We start from the raw sequence: 16,721 nt of genomic DNA, 5'->3' as shown, positions 1-16,721 counted from the left end.
TATTGTAAATATATAACTAAGACGACCTTGAACACCTGGTCCTCCTGTCTTTACTTCCCAGCAACAGATGTGTGCCACCAGCACTAGGGATGTTACTCTGGGATTTATGTTTGCTAACACTCTACCAACTTAACTGTATCTACATCCACCAAAACTCATTATGTTTAAGTTAAATGAAAAACTTGGGCATCTCTTAGAAAGAGATAGTTAAAGGAAAATTAGATCTTTATTGACCATCCTGAGGCACCTGCCTCCTGCATACTGGGACCATACTTAAAGCCTATCCTCAAGAATCACTGAACGGGCTGGAGAGATGGCTTAGCAGTTAAGCGCTTGCCTGTGAAGCCTAAGGACCCCAGTTCGAGGCTCTATTCCTCAGGACCCACGTTAGCCAGATGCACAAGGGGGTGCACGCGTCTGGAGTTCGTTTGCCATGGCTGGAGGCCCTGGTGTGCCCATTCTCTCTCTCTCTCTCTCTCTCTTTCTGCCTCTTTCTCTCTGTTGCTCTCAAATAAATTAATTAATTAAATATATATAAAAAAATAATCACTGAGCACTGGCTGGTTAGGCACTGTGATCTCAGATCTCAGAGGAGTGATATCAAGTGTACTCTACATCCTGGTCATTCATTCTTTATTTGCATGGTGTGTGTGTGTGTGTGTGTGTGTGTGTGTGTGTGTGTGTGTGTGTGTGTATATGGAAAGGCACACCAAGTCTTCTTGCCCCTGTGAATAAACAACAGACTCTTGCACCATGTTTTGTTTCTGACTTATGTGAGTGACTTGGGAAATGAACATTGGACCACAGGTTGTGCAAGCAAGTACCTCTAAGTGCTGAACCTTCTTTCCAGGTCCCTCCTGATCATTCTTTTTGGAAAGAATTCTTTCCCATGAGGCTACAGGATGGGAACGATCCAGTTTGCAGCTCTCCTTCCCATCACACAGATAGTGTCTATGTTCATGACGACCAGTTTTGTGCGTTTTTCTTCTGTGCTGCTGTAAGAAAATATTAAATGTTGGATAATGTTCAAGGAAAAAATGTTTTACTTTCCAGCTGTAAGATTATACCAGCTGGAAAAGTCAAACAGCATGTGTTTGGTGACTGCGTCATAATATGATGAAAAAAGTAGAAATGCCTGCGTACAGGAGAGAACAGCATGTGGAATACTTTTGCTCTCTATTCATGCAAACCAGCTATATCCCTCAGAAATGGCATCAAGTGGCTCCATATAACCTAATAACCTTCCCCGAAGACACACCTCTCAACAATCTATCACCTCCATACTATTAAATTAATGGTGAAGATTCACTAGTGAATTATGCACAGACCAAATGCAAGCTGTAGTGACTCCACTGCTGCAACCTAAATTCATAGAACATGTCTAGCTTGTGAACATGGTTTGTTAAATAAGAAATGAAAGTTAGTCATTGATAATAGGAAGGAATCCAATACCAGAATATTGTCAATGAAGGAGGAGGCCTTCATTCAACAAGTCTAAACTGAACGTGTGCTATGTCCGAGTATTGTTCTATACCTTTTCAAACAGAATAGGGAACATGGGGGACACAGGAGGCTGACACATAGCTCTGAACTTAGCTTTTGTCAAGGTGGCAGCGAGTAAAACACTATAGTAAATTATGTTGACACAGCGTCACCTACAGTAGGACTTTCTTACTTGTTTTCTGTCTTGTGTGTTTTGTAGCCTTCTGGAAATGTCAGTGTGAAGTTCTACCTTGGGGAATAATTCACTTACTCTATTAGAGTGATAAGTGGTAAACTTCTGCTTGGGCAGAGATAGTACACAGTGACATTGAAAATAAAATGTCCTTGGCTCTTCTCATTACTCATATACTTGTGACACGCTTTCCTCTGCTTTCGAAAATGGCCTTTCTTCAGGCGATTATGAGGGCTGAAAGGTCAGATAGCCTTTAGTTTATTACTCAGAGTCCTCAGAGAAGAGTTTAGTATTTTTAACTGCATTTCCACAGTACATTAGTAGCATGTCAGACTGGAAAAAAATCAGTCCAGGATGGACAAAGATGCTTTGCCCACCTCTGATAAGCAGCACATGTTAGAACACGAAAAATCTCGCAAAACTGGGTTAGTTGAAACTTAATGAAGGACGCTGTGTTCTTAAATGTTCTCCTATTACTGTTCATCCTAGTCCTTAGAAAGATGAGAATGGAGCAAGTATTGTTATCTCCTTCATACAGATGTGGCAACGGAGTCTCATAAAAGTCAAATGTCCTGCCCAAGGTCAATGATAGGCTTATTAGCTCCATAGTTGAAACAATATATTTTATTTATTTACGTATTATTTCAGAAAGAGCAAGAATAGGCATACCTGGGCCTCTAGCCACTATATCGAACTCCAGACACTTGCACCACCTAGTGTGCCTGGCTTTACATGGGCACTGAAGAATCAAACCTGGGTCCTTAGGCTTTGCAGGCAATTGCCTTACCCACTGAACCATCTCTCCAGCTTAGCTGCACATTTGCTAACTTAGGATTTTTCTGTCTTAAAAATAACCTGATTCAAAATCTTAAATTGTTAAAACTTGATTGTTTGAGATGTCAAACATAAATATACCTCAAGTACAAGAGAATTAATTCTGATTCAGAACTGATCTTCTCTGACAGTTTAATCTCTTTTTTTCCAATTTGATTGGATCAAGTATCAAGTAAGGGACATGTGTTCTTGAGGTTCTGTGAGGGCATTTCTAGGATACACTGAAAGGGGAAGGCCTTCTCTCAGAATGGACAGTCCTTCCAGTGGCAGACTATATGGAAAGCAGCCCTCTTTGTAAAAGGTGAAAGATTTATGCGATCTGAAGAGAAACCAGAGTATAGCAGCCCTCTTTGTACTGACTGTTCTTTCTGTCTTTGCTGGCAGGTGCATGCACCCGTGGCTGCTATCTTTCACCGACAACCAGAGCCCAGTGTCTTCAGTCTTCAAACGTGGACTGAAGACCAGCAGTTCTCCAGGAAACTTGAGGGTTTCAGTACCGGATGGGGACTGCTGAGGTATTAAGCGCTGTTGATAGAGAAGTTCCCAGGTTCTTCTCCTGTGCCAGGGTGCACTTGAGATAGATCTCATTGGACTACTATGGTTACATACTGCAGTGCGTAACATGTAAACCAATGTAATAAACTCACCTTGCAACATATAATCGTGTTCTTGGTTCTGTTTTTCTAGAATAACCTGAGTGATACAACATCCTAGATGTTGAAAATCCAGGCCAAGGAGGAGGAGGAGGAGGTGACATATGAACTTTGGTATTCCTCTCGCAATGTACCAACATAAGCCAACACGCTGAAAATTTGGGGGTTGTTCTCAGATCCTTGTCTTAGGAATTTGAGGAATGAAATCCACAGACAAAACATACAGTTCAGAAAGATTTTATTGTATCTTAGAGTTTTGACGGGGGGTGGGGGGTTAAGAGAAAGGGAGCTTAAGGGAAGGAAGGGTAAAACTCTCACCAAAGGGGACAAAGTGGGGTTTGGGAAGCCCTGAACTTAGCAGGGAACAAAGTAGAGTTGCTGCTCAGTGAGGCAACAGTGAGTTTGAGAAGCACACCTCAAGACTCAGGTTGGGGCTCTTTATGGGAAGCAGTCTCTATGTGAGGAAGAGCAGGTTTATATGTCTCCACCTGACAAAGTCCAGATTCCACAAGTTTTTATAAAATGGGGCAATATTTCCAGTACTCTTAAGGTAGCGTTTGGGATCTCTGTCATTTTGGAAGGGCATAGGTTTGATCTAGAAATCTTTCTTGGGGGGTGTAACCTTCCAGGGAAGAAAGAGATAAAACAAAAATCCAGGTTCTCCTTGTAGGCTAATGTCATGTCCTGCTTTTAATAAAGGAACAAAAAACCCGTTTACTTTTGGAGTTCTGTTACCCTAATTGCCTAACCAATTTCTGTCTTCTATCCATATGTACTCCCTTTGAAAATCCCTGCATACAGTTCAATATGTATGCATATATATATATATATATATATATATATATATATATATATATATACACACACACATACATCATATACTTTTTAAAGAAGTTTTGGGGCTGGAGAAATGGCTTATCAGTTAAGGTGCTGGCCTGTAAGGCCAAAGAGTCTAGGTTTAATTCCCCAAGATTTCCATAAGCCAGATGTACAAGGTGGCATATGCCTCTGCAATTTGTTTGCAGTGTTTAGAGGCCCTGGCATACCCATTCACATACTCTCTTTTTCTTTCTCTCTTTCACTCTCAAAAGTGGATAAAAATAAAAAAATATATAAAAGTTAAAAAAATTATATCTACTCATTTATTTATGAAAGAGAGAGAGAAAATGGGTACACCAGGGCCTCTAGCCACTGCAAAAACTCCAGAAGTATGTGCCACTATGTGCATCTGGCTTACATGGGTTCTGGGGAATCAAACCTGGACCCTTGGGCTTTGAAGACAAGCACCTTAGCTGTTCATCCATGTCTCCAGCCCCACATCATATACTTTTGCAGTACTGGGGATCAAACAATGGCATGCCTCACACATGTTAGGTAGGCACCTCAGTAAATTAGTAAATTACTGAAATATTTATTATCTTGCATATGTGGACACTTACAGTGAAATTATTATGGAACAATATCCTTGGTTTACTTACAACCTCAGAAAACATTTACTCTGTTCCTTTAGTCTGTTTTTTTTTTTTGTTGTTTTTTTTTTTAATTTCTTCTTGTGACAGTGACAACCAGTGAGTTGAGTCAAGTGGCCGGCTATCCACAGCCTCAGTTGAATAGCGAAGTAGAATTGTCCATGGAGATGGCCAGCCTTGGAGAGAGGTATCTGGGTCAGTGAGTGCGGCTGAGTTGTATTGTGTTCAGTTCATGGAACGGCAGTGTACCAAGCTGAGAGTGGTCTTCTTCTTCATTAAACAAACACTTACTTAGGGAGTGTTGCAGTCCGGTTCACATTGTTGTTAGAAATCACCCAACCAGGGCTGGAGAGATGGCTTAGCGGTTAAGCGCTTGCCTGTGAAGCCTAAGGACCCCGGTTCGAGGCTCGGTTCCCCAGGACCCGCGTTAGCCAGATGCACAAGGGGGCGCATGCGTCTGGAGTTCGTTTGCAGTGGCTGGAAGCCTTGGCACGCCCATTCTCTCTCTCTCTGTCGCTCTCAAATAAATAAACAAAAAAAAATTTAAAAAAAAATAAATAAAAAATATTAAAAAAAAAAAAAAGAAATCACCCAACCAAGAGCAGCTTCTGGGAAAAAGAGATTTATTTTGGCTTATAGGCTCGAGGGGAAGCTCCACAGTGGCAGGGGAAAACAATGGCATGAGCAGAGGGTGGACATCACCCCCTGGCTAACATAAGGTGGACCACAGCAACAGGAGGGTGTGCCAAACACTGGCAAGGGGAAACTGGCTTTAATACCCATAAGCCAGCCCCCAACAATACACTCCCTCCAGGAGCCGTTAATTCCCAAATCTCCATCAGCTGGGAACCTAGCATTCACAACACTTAAGTTTATGGGGGACACCTGTATCAAACCACCACAGGGAGATACCACGGAGGGCCAGGAATAAAAGAATCTTAAGTACACACTTTGGAACTGTTAGGGTATCAGAGCCCTTTCCCTCCCAAATGGTCAAAACTGAGGCTTTCAAAGGTCTCACTTCCCTAGAACACTCTCCCCTCACAGGGCAGTTCCCCCCTACCCCCTATCAAAGGGGACACATATAATGTCTCCCCCAAAGAGCTCTTTCCCTCTTTCTGGCTCCTGCTCCTTGAAATAAGGTATGTGTTTTTGTCCCTGCCTCTCACTCAGTCCCTCTACCTCTGAGCACATACCCTTCTATCTCCTAGCCCTGTTCTTTTATTTTTTATCATTCCCTCTATTTCTTTTCTTTCTTTCTCTCTCTCTCTTCCTCTGCTTCTTGGCTCACACCAAATTCAGACTTTCCCAGCTTCCCCTATGCCTTTCTTTCCTAGTCTGCACCAAGTTTTACTAACACCTGCCTCTACCAGCAATGGGCACTATAGCGGTGACTTCCATTGGTGATTCTAGGCCCCTGTCATCTGCCGTCCATCCAGCTACTATTTTCCCAGCTACCATTCTCCTAATGATCGGCCTCTTTCTTTCTCTTTTCACTGGTTCACTCTCCTTCTCCTTCTGGGATCTTAAATAAACTTCTCTATCTCCCCAACAAATTGTGTACCAGAACATCTGTTTGCTGAACCCTAACAGGAATAGCACTCCTGCTAGTGACTGCAGTGAAATAAGTTGCTTATAATGGGCTTCTATCACCTTGCTTTGGCATGAATATTCTCCTAACTATGCTCTTCAGAGGATGCTGGTGAGGGCTTGCACCCTGTGCACTGGAGAGAAATAAGCAACGGGAACTGAACAGCAGAGCAAAACAACAGAGTCCGTGCACATGAGGCTTCAAGCCCTTATTAAGCATTTCTGTCTTCAGAGCAGAAGCTAGTATTTGTTTAGTGGTTTTCAGTTTATACAAGATCTCTCATTGAAGAATGACAGTTATTCCAATAGTCAGTTTTAGATGATGGAAAAGCCAAGACTCAGAGATGTTAGGTAAATGGCTCTAACTCCCCAGCAGGTAAATAGCTGTGCTCTTAATTAGCCATTACTTCATAATGGTACGTGTCTCCATTCTCTTTGTCCTTTAATTATCACTGGAACAAGAACATCGGGCAAAGGCTGAGACTTCAATGGTGTGACTTTCCCCCACAGCGTATGGGGTAGTTAACAGTCTCTGCACACGGTGACAAAGACCTGCTGTATGCCCGGCCTGCAAGAATCTGCTGTGACTGTGACATCATGTTTTTCCATCTTGGCGCGGTGTTGCTGATCAGTTTCATCTGCTGTGAGGACTGCTTGCTGTGATTATGGCACTAGCCCCTGGCTGGCGGGTGGGGGGGAGGGTGGCAAATTTTATTCAGAGGGCCATCTTCCCATCTCACAGACACACATGGCTTTCAACTGCATTGCTGATTTTCAGGGATTTTTCTAGGCAGACACATTTCCCTAAGCACGAGAACAAGACAGCAAGTGCTCTGGCAAGAAGACATCATAACCTCTGCTAAGTTTAGTCTTTGGGATGAATCATTCAGAGACTGTTTCTTGCTCTGGATTGCTGGCTGTTTTATTTTTAGATAATCTGAATTTCAGTGAAATCCATTTGGCGGTACATAATTGTTGTGGATCCAATCCAAACTAGGTAATTGGGGGTCAGCTGGAGGTGATTATCTGCATCCCTGAGCTGTCCACGGTGTAAGAAGCTCTGTGAAAAGCTTTGCAGCCAACATTTTCTTCCTCATGACCAATTTAGTACAAATGAAGGTCTTGAGGGCTTGTCTTGCCTCAGCCCAGCTTGCTTTGTTGTCCTGCCTCTTTTGCAAGAGAAATCTTTTGCCGAAAATTCTATGTGAAACAGTGAGGAAAATCACCACCACCACCACCAAGTGTGATTGCGCTGAGCTGAACTGAGCTGAGCTGTAACCCCGAGACCTGTCTGCTGTGCTAGGCCGCGTTCATTTGAGGTGTCTCTAATTTGTGGGATTAGTTTCAAGTTATTTATTTATTTTTTTAACTTGGGGCAACTTCAATCCACCCTCCAATGGCCAAGGGAGAGATTTCATGCAGATGTCCCAATTTTGAAATTTTGTGGCTTTCAAAGGATGTGCAAAAGAACTGAAAGAAGCAAATGTGCTGGTGTTCAAGAGGTAAGTCGGCTGGGTCACTCTACCTCCAATGGAGAGTGGATGGCGGTAGAGCCAGTAGGATTTCTTACCCCCTACTGTGTCCTTCCTGTGTGGCCCTGTTTCATGGCAGTGACAGAGCGGGCACCCCCTCGTTGGATGGACTCTACACTAAGCTCCTGCTTGTCCAGAATCTTGCTCACTGCCTTGTGATGAGGTCTGAGGTATCCACAGAAATGTGTCCAGAGTTTCTAATTGTCACCACTCATTTAGAAACCTTCATAGCAAAAGCAGTAACATCTAACATTTAGACTCTATTGGAGATAAGCCTGAGTTTCCTCAGTCATATTTACTACTTTATGTCATTAAATAAGGGTTCCCAGGCTGGAGAAGTGGCTTAGCAGTTAAATCGCTTGCCCATGAAGCATAAGAACCCATGTACAAATCTCCACAAATCTCCAGATCCCATATAAGCCAGACACACAGTGATGCAAGCATGCAATGTCGCACATGTGCATAAGGGGGCGCACGCCTCTGGTGTTGGTTTGCAGCTGCTGAAGGCTTTGGTGTGCCCATTCTCTCTCTATCTCTGCCTCTTTTTGTCTCCTCTCTCACATCAAAAAAAAAAAAAAAATAGTGTTCAGGCTAGGTGTGATGATATGGGCCTATAATGCCAGCACTAGTGAGGCTGAGGCAGGAGGATTGATGTGGGTTCAAGGCCACGAGGACGGCCTGAGACTACATGAATTCCAGGTCAGCATGAGCTAAAGAGAGACCCTACCTCAAACCTCCCAAAAAAAGCTACAAAGAGTTTGAGGCCGGTGTGAGCTACATAGTAAAGACTTGTCTCAAGAAGAAGGAAAAAAAGAAAAGAAAAGAACATGAAAATGAAAATAATGAAAGAAAGAAGTGTTTGGAAACCACTTTGATGACCAGAGCAAACTCTCTGGCTTTGCTTCAACAGCTTGGTCACTGGCTGCAAGATAACCTGAAAATACAACTCCATTTCATGTCTCTTTCCTCTATCACTTGCATCTGAATTAGGGCAGTGTGTTTGTGTCACTGAAAAACAACAAGATGGGGTTAAAAAATTAATGTGTTAAATTGCAGCAATATTGTGCAACAAATGGAACAGCCAGATTGAAAAATGCATGTTTATTTAATAAGCTCTTAGAAACTCTATTTCTTCATTTAAATGAGGAGAGAATAATACATAATACATATCCTATACAATTTATATAAATGATCAGATCTGGTTTATTAACCAACTGTACTCCAAAGTTAATCATCATTCACCTACTAACATTTTACAGATACTGTAGGTTTATCATACATATGTGCAGTAACCTTTGGTATATTATATTAGCTTGTGTCTTAGAATTCCTAAGGTCTGTGAGTACAGGGTATGTGACAATTTCTAATACTAACAGAGTGGCAGGTGCAGATAGAAATGTAATATATGCTATCTGCTCAGGGATTAAATGACCTTATAACATAAGAACAAACCTAAATTAGGAAAACTCCACAAAGTTCTAAAATCATGGTGTGCTACAGCTGAAAAGGACCCCAAAACATGACTTAATGTTTAATGTAAGGATCCATAGACATTATAGGAGCTGCTCATGATTACCTAGCAGGCTAAGTAATCACAAACTTGAACCTAAGCCCAAAATTTCCAAACCTGATCTCTTAACCTTCACCCTGTCCCACTGTCTTTATAACACGTTCTTCGGGTCTACGTGAAAAATACAACAGGAAAGGTCATTAGAAAGGAGGGCGGACTAGAACCTAAGGTGTCAGGAAACTATTACATGAGACTGTAGCATGCTCGTCATTTCTCTCCTGCCCCTGCTTCTTCCCAACAAAAAGGCATGGTTTAACCCATGTTGCTCTGTTTATGGAAAAATAAGCTAGAAGATTGTATATTCTTTTGACATTAAGTTTTATAAGTGACATTTTCTAACCATTGTCTTATGCATATCCATTTAGCTAACTCATTTTAAATCTGGGTCATTATTGTGAAAGCATAGATTTCTTTACTAAAGACTGTGAAGTTAGCTGGTCTGATGGCATATCTCTGATAGCCCTGAACTCAAGAGACTGAGCCAAAACAATTGGAGGTTTGAGGCTAGCTTGGACAACATAGCAAGATATAATGGAAAAAAAAAATCTGATTTCATAGTTTTCTGCAACTATGTATATATATGTGTGTATGCATATATATTAAATATGTATATATTATATATTACATATACTATATATTTTATATAGGCAAATTTTTTGTGCAAAGAATTATAGACTTTTAGTGCCTAAAGTGATGAGTGCATTCTTTTAAGACTATCCTCATTTGGGAGGATTAAAAGGTATTAAGTGATATTTTAAATAATTTGAAAAAAAGTGAATTTTCTTTACTTCTTCCCTCCTTCCCATAGAACAGTCTTTTACACAAAATCCAATGACAATGGAAAAAATGGTTTTTATAGGTTTCAAAATATTTCCCTTCTATTTGCACCATGGATAAGTTTCTCATTCTCTTAGTTGGCTGATCATTTTACCCAAGTATTTTATGTCTTAATTGAAATTACAAATCTTACAGCATAATAAATCACCATTCAGCAAGCAGTTATTGAGTGCTTGCTTTTTCTCTGCTATGGAGACACAAACTGGAGTAAAATCTTATCCATTTGGTCCAGGAGTTCATTCACATTTGATCCTAAGTCTTTGTCCATGTAATTCTGGGGACACTTCTCAGTGCATGCACTATATTCAGTCAGTAGTTACAGCTTCAAGAAGTATCTGTTGATTTTGTGTGTGTGTGTATGTGTGTGTGTGTTCACCATTAGGAGCCATGACTCTTGCTGTTGACATGTTTTTGCCTTCTTTCTATTTACCTAATTGAAAATTAATTATAAAACTAACCAGGCTATTATTATTATTATTTCTATTATTATTATTTAACAAGGATAAGATCTTACTTGACAAGGACATGACAGGCACTAGTTTTTCATTGAAAAGTTTGTGAAATCCTTGTATATGGTCTCTCATTCTGCTACTAATTCTTCGTATAACCCCATCATGTTTTCCACAGAAAAATTCTATTAATAAGTCTGCTGAGAGTTATTTGATAACTTGCCAAAACTAAAATCAGCTATGAAATTTTCAGCTTTTTAACAAAGCAGCAGAACTAAGTTTGTTTTATTTGGATGACTTTTATGAGCTGCCAACTAGCCTGATACAGCACTTCCTTCTGTAAAAACCTAATTAGTCACTAATTCATTAGCAAATAATGTACAGAGATCTCCAAATATGATGCTGTAATTCTGCATTAGGGGTATCCCTGGTTTTTATCTAATGAAATGTATGCCTTGCAGCAAATTACTTGTTTCCATTGTCTACGCAGGAACGCAGCCTTGTAGAAAAAAAAATATGGCAATGTCCTCAACACATAACCTATTTCCTACTAATAAACATCTTAATTCCACCTGTTTTTAAGTAGAAATTTAAATGTATTTTTTTCAATTTTCAAGTCCAAACTTGAATTTTTTTATATCAATTCTATGTCACCTTTTCTGTAAAGTCATTAAATGACTAGGATTTTGGAACTTTGAAGACTTATTTAGCATGGACATTGGTTTCAGTAAAGTCCAGAATTCTTCCAGCCATGACTCTGGTGGTGAGTTTCTGAGCTGTCATTCTGGTGGTGCCATTCCTTTAGCTTTTTACCAGACCACGCTAATCCTATCAAAGCCACTGGGGATGTGATTGAATCAGCTCACCCACTGCAAGTGTTCTGTAACTAATGTTCAATATCTTACAGGACACAATATCTAGAAAGGCACTTTCTGGCCTGACCTTTTATAAGAATCTTCTAGAAGAGAACTTTAAAAGATGGTCTGTAGCCACTGGTGGAATATGTCAAGGAAGGGGCAACTTCCTTCAAATGTATGGGACATTTCTTTTTGATGTTAGTGCAAAGTCTCTTGCAAATAATTTTCCTCTTTCTCCAGGATGCAATTAAGATAGATGAGGGGTTGAATTCCAGCTCCTAACCTATTATTATTTCTTTTGTCTTTTCTTTCAAGGTAGGGTTTATGCTAGCACTGACCTGGAATTTACTATGTAGTCTTAGGGTGGCCTTGAACTCATGGCAGTCCTTCTACTCTGCCTCCCAAGTGCTGGGATTCAATTCCTGTGCCACCACACCCAGTCCCCATTATTATTTCCATCGACACATTCCAATATTTGGACAAGTTTTTGGAAATACTGGCCGGGAAGGTTTGCATACCTTGAAAATTTCTGGTCCAGTTTACAAAGCATCATGGACCAAGTAGAAGGCAAGAAGGTGCTGAAATGGACCTATTTGGTCATTGTGAAAGCAGATAAGAATTAAGACAGTGGAGCCATAAAGCACTGACAATAGTTGTTTGTATGAAGCCTGGAGGGCTGTTCCAGAATCCACAGTGGATGTAAGAGAAAAGAAGTTACCAGTCGGCTATGTTGGTGTAATGGTCTGAGTATTCGTGTCGCTTCTATTGACTTAAGTTTATTCTGAATGATCAGTGTCTTTGGGTTCAAGATTCCTTTATAACTTCTTACAGAATTAAAGCAATCTCAAATGGAAAGAGGAAATTGGGTTATCTACTCCAGCTTATGGGAAGTATGACTTTATATTACCTACAACACGCAGCACATAGAGCTGAGACCTGTAATCTGCATGCTCGACAAGCTTTCAAGTGAATTCTGTTCAGCCACACAGTCATCCAGGCACAAGTCTAGAAAAACTCCTAACGGGTCATGTGACCTTTTCTACATATATAGTGAGTAAAGGAACAGACTTGGGAGCTGAGCTTTGTAGGCAAAACCAAATTGTATTTTCCCTATTATCTGTGGTGTGACTTTGGACCAACATTTTATTTTTTTATATATATTTTTTTGTTCTATTTATTTATTTATTTGAGAGTGACAGACACAGAGAGAAAGACAGATAGAGGGAGAGGGAGAGAATGGGCACGCCAGGGCTTCCAGCCACTGCAAATGAACTCCAGACGCGTGTGCCCCCTTGTGCATCTGGCTAATGTGGGACCTGGGGAACCGAGCCTCGAACCGGGGTCCTTAGGCTTCACAGGCAAGTGCTTAACTGCTAAGCCATCTCTCCAGCTCTGGACCAACATTTTAAATATTCCTAAACTCTGAACTCATCAACAGAGTGATCATTTTATGCATACCAATCTTACAGTGCTTTCCACCCCCCCCCCCCCGAGATAAAAATGAAGAAAGAAAAACTAAAAAGTGCATATTAAGTTATCATACACTGCCTGGGAACTATTGTTGTTAATATTTTTACATCTAGGGAAGATCTAATCAAATATAACTGGAGATGATATATTGTTTAATACAACTTCAAAGTGTTTCTAGTTAAAAGTAGGGTGGGGCTACTTTCTATGGCAATGTCTCTCTTTCCTCCTTTTTTTTTTTTTTTAAATCTGTAGCTAGAAATGAGAAACAATAAAAAGCTTCAGACAAGAGTCAAGGCTATTTTCGTTCAAAGTCAGGCTTCAGCTCCAGATGCAATACAATACAATACTATTTGAAAAATTTATTGATATAATAGTACATGCCAGTTAACAAAGGTTAAAAATCGTATATATGAATATACTTTAAACTTCCCATCTCAAGCTCTACTTTTTCATACATACTCCTGGCCAGAGCTTTGTGACTCTGCCAATAACAGCATTTACTTGTTTTCATGAGCCTGACAGTCTTTCCCTTCCCGAGACAATATTCCCTGTGACTTGATGGCAGTGTTCTTGCTGGCTGCAGGTGCAACCAGTCCAGGTTTCTGCACTACAGAAAGGATTTGTTCTGTCTCAATTCTCTGGCACCCTGCAGCCCAAGAAGGTCTTAAATTTTGTGATTCCAAGGCCAATATGTTGAAGGATTTCTCCTACTTTTCCCTCTAGCAGTTTCAGAGTTTCAGGTCAGCTATTAAGATCTTTGATCCATTTGGACTGAGTTCTTGTGCATGGAGAGAGATAAGGATCTGTTTTCATCCTTTCCAGATACATATCCCGTTCTCCCAGAAACACCATTTGAAGAGCCTGTTTTTTCTCCAGTGAGTATTTTTGTCATTTTTGTCAAAGATCAGGTGGCTATAGCTACCTGGACTTACATCTGGGTCCTCTATTCTGTTCCGTTGATCTATATGTCTGCTTTTGTGCCAGTACCATGATGTTTTTGTTACTATGGCTCTGTAGTATAGGTTAAAATCAGGTATGGTAGTACTGCCTGCCTTATTTTTGTCGCTCAAAATAGTTTTAGATATTTGAGATTTTTTTGTGCTTCTGAATGAATTTTTGGATTGTTTTTTCTATTTCTGAGAAAAACGCCATTGGAATTTTGATTGGGAGTATATTAAATGTGTAGATTGGGGCTGGAGAGATGGCTTAGTGGTTAAGCGCTTGCCTGTGAAGCCTAAGGACCCCGGTTCAAGGCTCGATTCCCCAGGTCCCACGTTAGCCAGATGCACAAGGGGGCGCATGCGTCTGGAGTTCGTTTGCAGTGGCTGGAAGCCCTGGCATGCCCATTCTCTCTCTCTCTCTCCATCTGTCTTTCTCTCTATGTCTGTCACTCTCAAATAAATAAATGAAAATGAACAAAAAAAAAATTTTTAAAAATGTGTAGATTGATTCAACATATTGTTCTTGGCAAAGACTTTCTGATTATAACCCCAGTTTCTCAGGCAATAAAACCACAGATTAACCCCTGGGACCTCATGAAATTACATAGCTTTTGTATGGCAAAAGACACTGTGAATAGAGCAAAGAGGCAACCTATAGAACGGGAGAAAGTCTTTGCCAGCTATACATCTGATAGAGGATTAATATCTAGGATATACAAAGAACTCAAAAAGTTAAATAATTAGAAATCAAACAACCCAATTAAAAATGGGCTATGGAACTAAATGGAGAGTTCTCAAAAGAAGAAATACAGATGGCATATAAACATGTAAAAAATGTTCTACATCCATCGTTATCAGGGAAATGCAGATTAAAACTACTTTGAGATTCCATCTCACTCCTGTCAGATTGGCTACAATCATGAAAACAAATGACCATAAATGCTGGCGAGGCTGTGGAAAAAGGGGAACCCTTCTACACTGTTGGTGGGAATGCAATCTGGTCCATGCAATCTGTGGAAATCAGTGTGGAGTTTCCTGAGACAGCTAAAAATAGATTTATCATAAGACCCAGCTATAGCACTCCTAAGAATATATACTAAGGACTCATCTCATTACCTTAGAGATACTTGTTCAACCATGTTTATTGCTGCTCTATTCACAATCTAGGAAATGGAACCAACCTAGATGCCCCACAAGTGATGAGTGGATAATGAAGATGTGGCATATTTACACAATGAAGTTCTATACAGTGGTAAAGAAAAATGAAGTTATTAAATTTGCAGGAAAATGGATGGATCTGGAAAGAATTATACTATGTGAGGTAACTTAGGCCCAGGAAGCCAAACATCACATGTTCTCTCTTATATGTGAATCCTACCTACAACTGATTGAAGTTCTGTGTGAGTAGGAAGAAAATTCAGTAGCAGAAGCCAGTGAGCTAGAAAAGAGATATAAAGGGAATAGAAAGGGATTGGGGGGTTGGACTTAATAGGATGGTATTGTATATATGTAAGTAGAAGAACAGATTAGTGGGGGTGAAAAGGACTCAGTGAGGTCAGGGGAAGAGATTGAGTAAAGAAAAGGTGGAGGAAGGGCTAATCAAAATTTAAGAGGATAAAAATCAGTCATATGGATACCTACTTTTTTGGACAATGGAACACTCAGTAGCCATAGATTGTTACTGGAAAATTTTCAGTGCCAGGGATGGGATACCTTTTAGTGAGTTGTTGGCCAGGGAGGTCCCTGATGCACACAAAACATTACAGGCCCTTGATGAGGCCCTTGGTTTCCCACCAGGAATAGATGATAAGACCCTATAGCTGAAGACTCCACATACTTGGGCTGCAAGGGCACTGAGGAGCTGAGCTGAAAACCTCCTCCATGTAGACCAGCTGACAGAAAGCTGGAAAAAGCCATTGTGCATGTAGTTCACTGGGAGAGAGAGAAATCACCAGTGAAAATAGTCAACAGTAGACACGGAAAGCCGTATATTTGGCCAGCCAGGCCAAATGAGTCAATAGGTGCAATACTGGCACATCTGGAAGCCAACTCCATGGGAGGGAATACATCCCTGATACTGAAAACCTGCAACAGAGGTAGTCGTGAGCCATAGGGGTGTGACATCTGCTGCTGTCTGCTAAATGTATATGCTATGCTCATCAAACTGCCCAGTAAGCACTTCTCTTGATGTTCATACCCATATATTAAAGCTACTCTCACTTTTGGCTAGAAAACCTTCTCTTTTCAGATGGCAGTGATCTTGGGATGACTCAGAAGGCACCATGGTGCTGAAAAGAAGTGACAGAGGAGTGCTCAGCACTGAAATATCTCTATCACACCTTCCAAGGCTCAGGGTCCACTGTGGAAGAGGTAGGTGAAAGAAAATAAGAGCCAAAGGAAGGGTAGGACTACTTATAATGTGCTCCTCCAGGCACAAAATGGTCTGGATATCCATGACCTCACAGTGCCTGACACTACCTACACAAGACCACCATAATAGGAGGAAAAGATCATGGCATCAAAATAAAAGACAGACTGATTGAGAGGTGGAGGGGATATGATGGAGAGTGGAATTTCAAAGGGGAAAGTGGAGGGAGGGAGGTAATTACCATGGGATATTGTTTACATTCATCGAAGTTGTCAATAAAAGCAAAAAACAAAATCAAAAAAATTTGCGAATCCCTCAGTAATATGTTATTGGCTATCACGACCCATTTCGAGTCTTAGCATTACTCTTCTCCATTCCCACTGAAGCTTGTACTCCTTTTCTCTTCATTTCTTGAATTGAAATTTGAAATTGGCTTTCTTTCCTACAAGGAGAGTCACATGTTTAAGATTTTGTTT

This window comes from Jaculus jaculus, chromosome 9, assembly GCF_020740685.1.
Source record: "Jaculus jaculus isolate mJacJac1 chromosome 9, mJacJac1.mat.Y.cur, whole genome shotgun sequence".
NCBI classification, from domain to species: domain Eukaryota; kingdom Metazoa; phylum Chordata; class Mammalia; order Rodentia; family Dipodidae; genus Jaculus; species Jaculus jaculus.
Note: the sequence above shows the minus strand (reverse complement) of the source record.